Source organism: Aquila chrysaetos, chromosome Z, assembly GCF_900496995.4.
Source record: "Aquila chrysaetos chrysaetos chromosome Z, bAquChr1.4, whole genome shotgun sequence".
NCBI classification, from domain to species: Eukaryota; Metazoa; Chordata; class Aves; order Accipitriformes; family Accipitridae; genus Aquila; species Aquila chrysaetos.
In genome coordinates, this window is record NC_044030.1 from 17,350,497 (window position 1) to 17,360,793 (window position 10,297).

A 10,297-nucleotide genomic window follows, 5' to 3' on the forward strand; every position below is an offset into this window, starting at 1 on the left:
GGCATCTCATGTGTCATAGACTCGCCTGCCTGTGTCTCTGTTACAGAGTCTGCTTCACCAGGGAGGGCTGTCTGTCATTCTTTTGTGTCTTTTCAGGACAGGTATCATCACAGATACGTCCAGCAGGACATATTCTGGCTGCCGTCCCTCTGCAAGGTGTTGTGCACTCATTCAAGTTGTGTTTGCCCAGGCGATAGATAGAATATGTTGCTGTATAGAAATATGTTAATACAGGCATCTGCATCCTGGTTCAGGTTTCCCCTGCTCACTTAAGGACAGATAAACATTTGTTAGGGCCAAGTCCTTATATAGACCTGCATGGTGGAGTCATGGTGCAGGCGAAGGAGGGAGAAAGTTAATATGAGAGCCTCTTGCCAGAGGGTAACATTTGAGTTTGTATTATAGGACTGGTTGTCTGAGGAAGCCTCGTGAGGCGTTACAGTTCTCCTAGGTGGTATGAGGCTCCACAAAAGGCCTGAACTGCAGCTCTCCAGCAAGAGTGCTGTTGCTCAGTTGATCTTCAGGAAAAAAACAAGAGCAGGTAGGAACAGCCAGAACTTTTACAATTTCAAGTCACCCAGGAAATAGTCACTGTAGCAAGGTAAGAAGTAGTTAGCGCTCATCCTTTTCCTCCTGGCATCATTGCCACAGATTGCAAAAGCTTAGAAGTGTCAGCCCATTAAATGAGACCCTGTGGCCGTGGAAATTTCAGTTCTTAGGAATCTGTTACAGCCCATTTAAGTCGTTAAATACCACTCTAGTATCTTCTTCTTAGTTTAAGTTAGATTGCAGTTTACTAAAACACTCATATCCAAGCATTGTGGATCAGCACAACCAAATTACAGCTGTCCTGGCTGTGTCCCCTCCCAGCTTCTTGTGCACCTGCAGCTTACTCGCTGACAGGGCAGCAGCGTGAGAAAAGGCCCTCATGTTGTGTAAGCACTGCTCAGCAATAGCTGAAACATGGTGTGCTACCTACACTGTTTTAGTCATAAATCTGAAACATAGCACCATATGAGCTACTGTGAAGAAAACTTTAACTTTAGCCCAACCAAAACCAAGAAAATAGTAAGACAGGTAGTAGGATGAGGGAAGAGAAGGTGGAAAGGTACAAACACAATAGGGCTTTGCACCATGCATGAAGTTGTTACTGTAAATTCATTCTTTCGTAAGTATGTATGATGAAGGGCTTCCTGCTGAATCTCACTTAGGTTTCCCAGGAGGGAAATATTCAGGAGAGGGCTTGGGTGAAAAGATACTGGTAGTTTGCAGAGCAGCTTAAATAGAATGCTGTCCAAAATAAAAGCCAGAAGGAAAATAAAGGATAAGGAAGGTTATAAAGAAGGAACTAAACAGGTTATTTTATAACCCAGGGATAAAAGTATGACAGAGTTGTGAAATAATTTATTAGGTTAACTGATATATATAGGAAAATGGACAAGCCTTTGCAAAACGAGATCTTTTTCAGGTGAAGAGAAAGGCAGCAAGCTTTAAACTGCTTGTAAAATATGTGTGTTTTTTCTGACAGTTGCTGGTTGGTCTAATTTTACTTTTATGACAAACATTTCTCTAAAGCTGGCATGAGTGATGAGGAAGCAGTAACAGAGAAAGGCACAAGAAGGAAGCAAATGGATTTGCATATGAGAAAAGAGAAAACTTGCCGTTTCTTAGTAAGTGCTACATAATCTTAAAAGTTTGCAAACAAGAAATTACTTATACCATGTTTGTGCACTTTCTGATGCTTCGTGCATCACTCATGCACCCTCCTACCAGTACTACCTATTAAGTGACTGATAGCCTAAATGGAGAGGAGCATTGGATTTCTTCAGCGTGTGTGTTAATTTCAGTGCCAAGAGTCAGATTCCCAAGTGGTATTTCCTTTTAAGATTTCTCTTCTGTCCACCGAAAGGATGAACAGTATTCCAAAGTCACTTCAGTTTGCTTGGTATCCAGTTTTTTAAGTTTTTAGATACTATTTTGATTTCTAACAACTGAAAATTAAAAGCATACAGGCAATGGAAAGTCTCTTGATCAAAAACAAGAGTGAAAATAACAGGTTGTTTCATACTTTAGAGGTGTATTTAGCAATTCAGCTATTACGTGTTCCCCTCTGAGTTTGACTGTAACGGTGTATAACATCCACTCACTGATGGGTGCTGTGGCAGACATACCTGTTCTTAGAAGGACACGCTTGTGGAATTTCAAATGCCTCTCCTTGTCATTCCCACTGGCCTTCCGCATAATTTTTTAGCAATGAAATTCCAAATAGCAGTTCAAATATGTTGGAAAGATCGCACCATTTGAAAGGGCTATAATTGCTAGTGGAGATAAGAAGGGTTATAAGTGAGTTTTCAAAGTGAAGGCACACACTTTCTCCCAGGTTGGTCCTGTGGATTGTATCTCCATTAGCTGGAGATGGCACCATTTGCACCAAGCCTGGATTCATTAGAAGAGCTAAGCAAACTGCAGTCTCCGATGAGCCCTGCAATGCACAGCATACGTGTGTGTGTCTGCTTCATGGGGTTCAGTCATGCAATTGCTCTTCCTTCCCTTTTCTTTCCAGTTCGGACAGGGACTGTGCAGAGCTCCAGGATGCTCAGAGCCCTACGAGGGCTGAGGTTGTGCTGCTGTGGCTTCAGGCTGCAGACCCACCCCACGGTGGATGGCAAAAGCAGAGCTGTGTCTGGACAGCAGTAGGGAGGCTGAATGCAGGATGTTTCAAGTTAGGGAGAACAGTAAAGAAAAGAGAGACAGTCCATCACCAGAAGGTGTGCTGCCAGTGGCTTTCCACTTATTTAGTCTTTTTATTACATTCAAACATTGTGCTGAAGGTTTGGGCGTTTCAGTGACTAGTGACCAAACAAAGACCTGTTCAGCACACAGTTTCAGCACAGGGCCAGTGCAAATGTATTATAATATGATTTTATGTTGTCCTCAAGTTAATTATTACACCATATGTTTCCTTTGCCTTAACAAAATTGTTCACCTTTCCCCTCCCTAGAGTTTCTGGGTTTCAGTATAAAAAAAAAATCTATCACCTCCTTCAGAGTTTTTGTAGAGATCTTATTCTTTGTAAAGATTTAGCGGGTGAGAGTTTTGGGGAGGCAGTTCCAGTGGAGGATTTGTTTATAGGAGGTCTGATGGACAGCTGGGGTTCACAGCTTCATATTTAGGCAGATCCTCTAATCCGCTGGCTCACAGCACACATGGGGAGCTGCAGACCTCCAGTTTAGCTGGAGAGGCAACAGTAATGCCAGTTTTTCTGCTTGAGGGGCCATATTGCTTCCTTGCTTGCAATCAGGCAAGAATCTGTTTTTGACACAATCCATTAATTTAATGGACTCAAAGGAAAGAAATAGAAAACTTTGGGATGGGAGTAGAAACTGAAAAAGGGAGTTTCTTGGCAAGGAGAGAATGGGAGTTGAGGACAGTTAGGGAAAAAACAGTTTGAGAGAGGAGTGGTGGAGAAAGTCATGGGAAGGAGGACAGGCACATGGAGGGCATATGAAGAAATATCTGAAGAAAAAACAGACAGATGACTCACAAATGTAGGATGGGAGAGTAAGAACCAAGACACTGCTGGGAGACTCTGCTGCACACAGTGAAGTTTCCTGGAGGACTGCCCAGTGAGAAAATAAGGAAGGGCTGTGACTTTGCTGCAGAAGCATTTGACTGGATAAAAATTATGGATCCTATCAAGCCACTGGGGAGGACTATAGGGGCAATTTTCTCTTCAGACTGCTCTGGAGTGTCTTCTCCAGGTGGACAGACTTTTCTACCATAAATGAAATCTTAATATCAAACCCACATTTATTCTGTGAACACAGTAATTGCTCCAGAATAAAATCAATTTTATCCATGCCAGAGAATTTGCATGAGTTATGCTAGTGTATTTGCCAAAGTATACAGGTCCAAATGACAGCTATAAAACTTCTTTGTCTTGGAATGAAGACATAAAAGTTGTGTTGTTTTTATTAGGGCATTGTTCTAGTATAAACTTACAGTTAAGTGGTATTGCATGTACCTTTCTGGTTGTGGAATTGTTTGGGTGGAGGGACTAGCAGAAAGAGGAATGTGAATCAAGGATGGGATCTGGGGGTTATTGCTGATCCTTATGGAGGAAAATGGGATCAGAGATCTACTGGAAATTTGTTAACTTGTGAAATTTCTGAGCTTATGTGCTGCAGTGGGCTCAGGAGGGAGATTAGATAGATAGATAGGTAGATAGATAGGTAAAAGTACAATAATTTATTTTCCTACTACTTCTCTAAACTCTTTTTGTAACCATGAAAAAGTGCTTTGTCCAAGCTGAATAAACCATAGCTGTACTTATATGAGAATTTTGCCGAGATGACCGTGCAGCATAGACATGTTCTACCATTATGTGGCAATTGAGGAATAATCACAACTGTCATAATTAAACTAAATTTATCATGGTGTCTCTGCAGTTTAAAACAACTCAGCCCCCAAAAAACAGATACACACACAAAACTTCCAATTTAGGTAACCTCTGTTCTCTTTCCTGTGTTTTCTTAATGAACAGAATCTTACAGAAGTTAAGCAATCAGGAAGTTAGAGTTGTAGCTGTGTAAAGTGCACTTCTAATCTGAAAAATCATATGCCCCTAATGAAGAAGTAATAGCCTGCAAAATGTTGATCCATAAGAGGGTGTGAAGACCATCATACTTGAATCCATTTTGAAGTTTGGGTTTTGTTTCTTTTCTGTCCCTTTTATTATGAGGATAGCCCTGAAAAGTAGGTTTTTAAATGTTTTTGAGCTTGAGATGGTCTGAGTAGATGTGACTGGGATGTTTTCAGATCTGCTTATGTAGTATTACACTTCTTAAGCTCCACCACACACAGCACTCATGCCACTTGGCACAACCAGCAAAGAGGCTGTGTTACTTGTTTGTGTAGCGCTTATGTAGTGACAGTATAAATGTCCCCATATAAAGGAGATTAAGGATTGTGACCTAAACCGTCCTGGCTGTGATGATGGACTTAATGCTGCTTAGTGATCAGCTGTGCTTGGGGAAAGGAAGAGGAGCAAGCACACTGTTTTTTTGAAAAGGTTGACAGACTTCAGGCACACAAAAGTATCCTATTAATTCGCACTCTACTGTGACTCACTGATATAATTAGAAACACACTGTGTTTATTTGTATTCATAAAACTAATGAGCTTAACTCACTCCTCCTTTAGGAATATTGAGATCCATCTTGTGTTCCAGTGGATCACAGAGGCTAGCATTTTCATACTCAACACCATTGTTAATTTAGAAATGTCGTAATTCCCTACCACATAGTAATTCCCAAATGCAACCACTCATAAATCAATACAGAGCAGCTTGTTTATCTTGGGAGAGAGAGATCAATTCAGCAGGTTAGGAATTTTGCAAAATAAGGGGTTTGGAAAATGGTGATTAGGTGTGACCACAGGTGTTAATGAGTGAATCAAAGTTGATAGGAATTTTTGCTGAGGGTGTTCACTACATGCAATTTTTGCTTCAAACCAAAGGAGCTCCCAAAGCAGTATCACTGCATGGACTGCTGATGCCCTCCACTCAAATAGTAGTTCCAGTAACAAAATGTTATTCTCTACTCTGAGCTTCTCATTCTCTGTTTCTTTGCAGGAAATCTTGAAGGATCTTGGTTTTCTCCCTGAATGGAACAGGAACAATTTTCAAAGTTTAAAAAGTTTCCAGACACTCCTCCTAACCACTTCTGAACTGTAGTTGTCTTAAGTTACCATATTTTTACATTTTACTAGCAAAACTTACAAAATACCTGCCAAGTCATATTCAATAAAGATGATGTACAATTTTCCTAGTGAAACACAAGTATGGGAGTTAAGGTAAAATACTGCATCATGAAGACCTGGATCATGAGGAGGTTAGTGGGGTTCAGCAAGAGAGGATGTTTCAAATGTAGCCATTTTGAATGATCAGTCTGAATTAGACTCATGTAAGAAAGTCATGTATGATAAACAAATTTTCACTATTAGGTCCTAGTAATAAGAAGGTTTATGCCAACATTCAGTGCAGGTTTTTTTCCTCCTTTGTATGTTATCATTTAGAAAATAAAGGTACGTTTTTTCAAGTTTTCACTTTTCAGAATTGTTTCCAGGTTTTGTTACTGAGACTGATTATGTTGGATGTCAGTACATTCCTTATTTTATAAATACGTGATTTTGAAATGCAATACGTTACAGTGCTTGCTTTAGTGTAATACACTACTCCACCATAAAAACAGTCTGTTCCCCCCAGATCCAAACAAACAAATATGTTCTTTATTTACTTCATTGGTTTAACCACAAGAAATTTGACCTTCACTTATTTTGCATGTTTTTTCTCCATTTGAAAACATACAACATCCAATACATCAATCTATCTTGTATTAAAACCACTATAAAAGATTATTGTTTCAGTATGTAACATCTTAAACTAATACAAGTGGACCATTTTTATTTTCTGTATAATGCAATAGCAAAAATCTAATTTTTTTCAAAAGATAGAGAAGATTCTTAATTTCAAGTGGCACTTAATGTTATACAGGGAAAAAGGTGTCTGTGTTTATGATTACCATTATTTGTATATATAAAACATTATATCTTTACATCATTCTTCATATCCCTCCAACTTAATATAGGTTATGAAGGTTGTAGGGAGAGGTTACAAGCCAGACTCTTTATTGATTTTGCCAGGTTATACCATCTGCAGATTTTCTTCCTTAGTCTTTGGTACCAGGAAATGGTGGGATCAGGAAATCCAGAGCACTGACCATAAAGAATGTAGGTTTCGAAAAAATCATGCTAGTTTTAACAAAATACAGAGTTGAACTTTTCAGCAGTGCCAACCATTCAGGATTCCACACAGACTCAATGGGAGCCATCAGTCTGTATAGCTGCACATTGGGAAGGAAACCAACAAACCTGCAAATTTCTGATAGTGAGCAGTACTGATCAAACAAGCTTCCTTAACATCCTTGCACCCCAGTGCATAGCATTGTGACAGGAACAATGGAAACTGAAAGCTAGATTTTGCTGTGAAGCTAGACCAGCTTTATTTAACTGCGTATTTATTTAGCTGGACTAAGGGGTTGTGCAAGTTTCATAAAGTGTCTTGAAAGTAGGATGGGGGGCTGAACCTGTGATCAAATATGCCAGTGTTGCTCCATTCATTTTTGTACTCTTTTGTATTCTTTTGGGACTTCTGTAATTCTGGAAGCATCTTAGATGTTACAATTTGCACAAACTCCTCTAAAGAGTGCAGAGATTAGCAAAGACTGGCAAAGAATGATCTAAAGAAATCTGTCTGTCTCTCCAGGGTAACCTCAATGACAAGCTCAGCATCATTGTGAAACCACAGGCCATATCAAACAAATTATAACATTCCTAAGTGGTTCAAAATATGGCTGTGTGTGCAAAGACAGGAAGGTCCTTGAGGTGATGTTTAAAAGGCATTTGAACAACTAGCTCCTATTGCCAGAAGCCTAGGTTCATAAAGTAGCTTTGAGCCTCTGCTTTTGGTGTTCGTTTTTTCTAGGTAGCAGTTTCTGTTTCCAGATGGTAAAGTCCTCAGAGAAGTAATCTAAATTAAAGTTCTCTCTTCACACAGAAAAAAATCCCTGCCTATAATCTGCCCAGCTGTAGATGAATGTACTAACAAGAGGCTCTGCCTTAACATAAGGAATTGCAGGTCTCCGTCTACCTACTTATGTGAATTGGCTTCCAGAGTCCAGAAAAACCAAAATGTTGAACAAGATTTAAAACAAGAAAAAAGGATTGGAGTGCCTTCCTGCTGCCTAGATTTCACAGCCCAGCATCCTCTCCAGTGGGTTTGGAGAGCTAGGCTTCCAAGAGTCTATCCACCAAAGCAGGGTAACGCATGGGAAGACAATCTCTAGAGGTGCTGAGGAGAGAAACGAAGGTTAAGTGTTGGAAAAAGCCCAACAACCAATATCCGGAAGGATGTGTCTTCCTGAGCATATCATGTGCTCAAGTATACCCTTGTTAACCACTCAATGACAAAGTGCCAACATGCATGACATCAAAACAGATGATTCTGGAAGGTCCTGCATACCCTGAAGCTCCCACTGACCCGGTGCTTTTCAGGGTTCACTAAGCGCTAGAGCATCCTGACTTGGGATTTGGTCCATTGCCAAGCTGATCGGCAGTTGTGAAGGCAAACAAAACACAGGTTGGTTGGAGTGTCAAATGAGTACATGGGATTTTGAGAAGGGTAAAGCTGTACTAATATTTCTAGTCCTAAATTAATCTGAATAAATCTAAAACAATTTATTCCAACTGCAAGGGGAATGCGGACAGCTGCATGATAGTCTCATACTTCCTGTTAAATAGAGGTAAATGAAGGACTGCAAAAGGGAGAAATTATCTGTCTGAGGTTTTTTAAGGGTGGAGAGACAGTTATGTGTTGCAACAGGGACATTTTTCCAGTTGAAGCCTTCCTTATTTGGAACCTGTAAATGTATTTGTCTCCTCCTTTCCACACAGCTGGACACGTGTGTTGTCTACTGGAATTGGAATGACCACCCATTCTACCCGGACAGTTTTAGCCAAGCATTACTTTTGAGCAGCAGTATCCCATGACACCTTCATCTAATGCATAACAACTAGAAAAAGAGAGCACATATTAGAATGCAGCTCCTAAATATTTGCCGAGTTCAGAAGATGCTATTAGAATAGTTATGTTCCATATGCTTGCTGAAACATGGTAAGTGAACCATAAAGGAGGACAAGTTATTCCACAAGCAGCAGAACTAATGAAGCCCGATTTCCTTTAAATCTGTATGCTCTGTCACTCAACACCTCTCCCTGCAATAAGCCAATTTCCCTTCCAGTTTCCCATGAGATACTCATCCCAGTAACTTGTGATCTTCCTGTGCTAGCGGTGTTTCCTGTTCAGCACTTGCCTCCATGTTCTTGTCTATTTTTTCCCTGGCCTGTGTTTCTGAGGTAAGGGCAGAAACACAAGCTAGAGTTAGGAATGAGCTAATGAGCTAGGCAGTGCCATATGCTGAGGGGTCAGCCAATGCACATGGGATAAGCGGCCTGCCACTCCATGCCAAAGGCAACAGGGAATAGCTGTTTCCCCAGCTTTGCCCTCAGAAAGAATACTGGATTTTGTTTTCTCTCCATATAGATATGTAACATCTGGGTCATTAAATATCTTTGAGATGTCTAGTTTTGCCACATAGGCTGAAATGGATCAACAGGTTCAAAAGTGAGAAGAAGGGAAGACTGAAAAAGCTTTCTTCCTTGGACAGGTATGCTGGTAATACTAGTAAGAATATCTGCCATTTAGCATTGATAGGCATAGCACACGCTATTTGAGACACTCAGATGGCATGTAATGATTGTAGTATAGAAAACCAGATAAATAAAAAAATTAGTAATCTACTAGAGTTGGGTAATTCAATGGGTGGGAAGTTTAGCATAAAAGCCAACAGGCTGCCCTCTCATGCCATTGAGTTGGCGGGTTCATCTGTAAATTAGTAAATGGAGTTAGTGTCTGCTCTTAGTTCCTTAGTCTTAACTACGTGATGTATAAAGAATAAAATTCAAGCTCTACAGATCCTTTTCTTGAAGTTTTTGCCCTCTTTAAGAGAGTAACCAAAACTATCTCTGACTTCCCAGATGAGTTATTATTTAGGATTGGATAAATGTATTTAGTGTTTGGAAAGTTTTATTTGTTTTCCATCACCCAGTCATGCCAACTGTATTCTAATAAATAAACATTGGTATATGCAGTCTTTCAAAAAAAAATTCTAATAGATTGTGTTTATGGGGGTTGTGATGTCATAACCACACTGTGTATGCTATTATCATGAGATCTTCATCTACAGAGGAAAAAGAGAAGAGTGCTTTAACCCTTACATGAATACTAATCCTGATTCTTCTTGTATGAACTTATTTCCTCCTATTCTCTGTAATTTTTGCTATGGATCTTCATATAAGAAAATGGTTTATTTGCAGTCCTTTCTACTATTTCTTGGTAGGATTTAAAATTTTACTCCTATGTTTTATATAATCCACCTGTAACCTGGTCACTCTCAAGAGGTCTTTCATGTTGATTATATTGGGAGAGCTTTCTTCATGTGGCTAGGGCAATTATATTCAAGTCTCAAGAAACAATACTGTATGCTTTAAAAAGTGGCTATTTTAACTGGATCCAAAAGTATAAGCTATTCAGTACAAGTAAAGACCATGTAATGGAAACATAAAAGTAACTAACTTGAAAAATCCAAAATTATATATGCATTTGTTACAGCTCACAAAG

The 10,297-nt window shown here is 39.7% G+C and overlaps 1 protein-coding gene across 1 annotated transcript in view; it reads left to right on the top strand.

The window, feature by feature from the left end:
• AP3S1 (adaptor related protein complex 3 subunit sigma 1) overlaps nucleotides 1-6,105 on the top strand; it is a 42,034-nt gene extending 35,929 nt beyond the window's left edge. The window contains exon 7 of the mRNA XM_030003731.2: nucleotides 5,633-6,105. The gene's annotated coding sequence lies outside the window, so the exon portion shown is untranslated. The remainder of the gene's footprint in view (nucleotides 1-5,632) is intronic.
• Nucleotides 6,106-10,297: the final 4,192 nt, after the last annotated feature.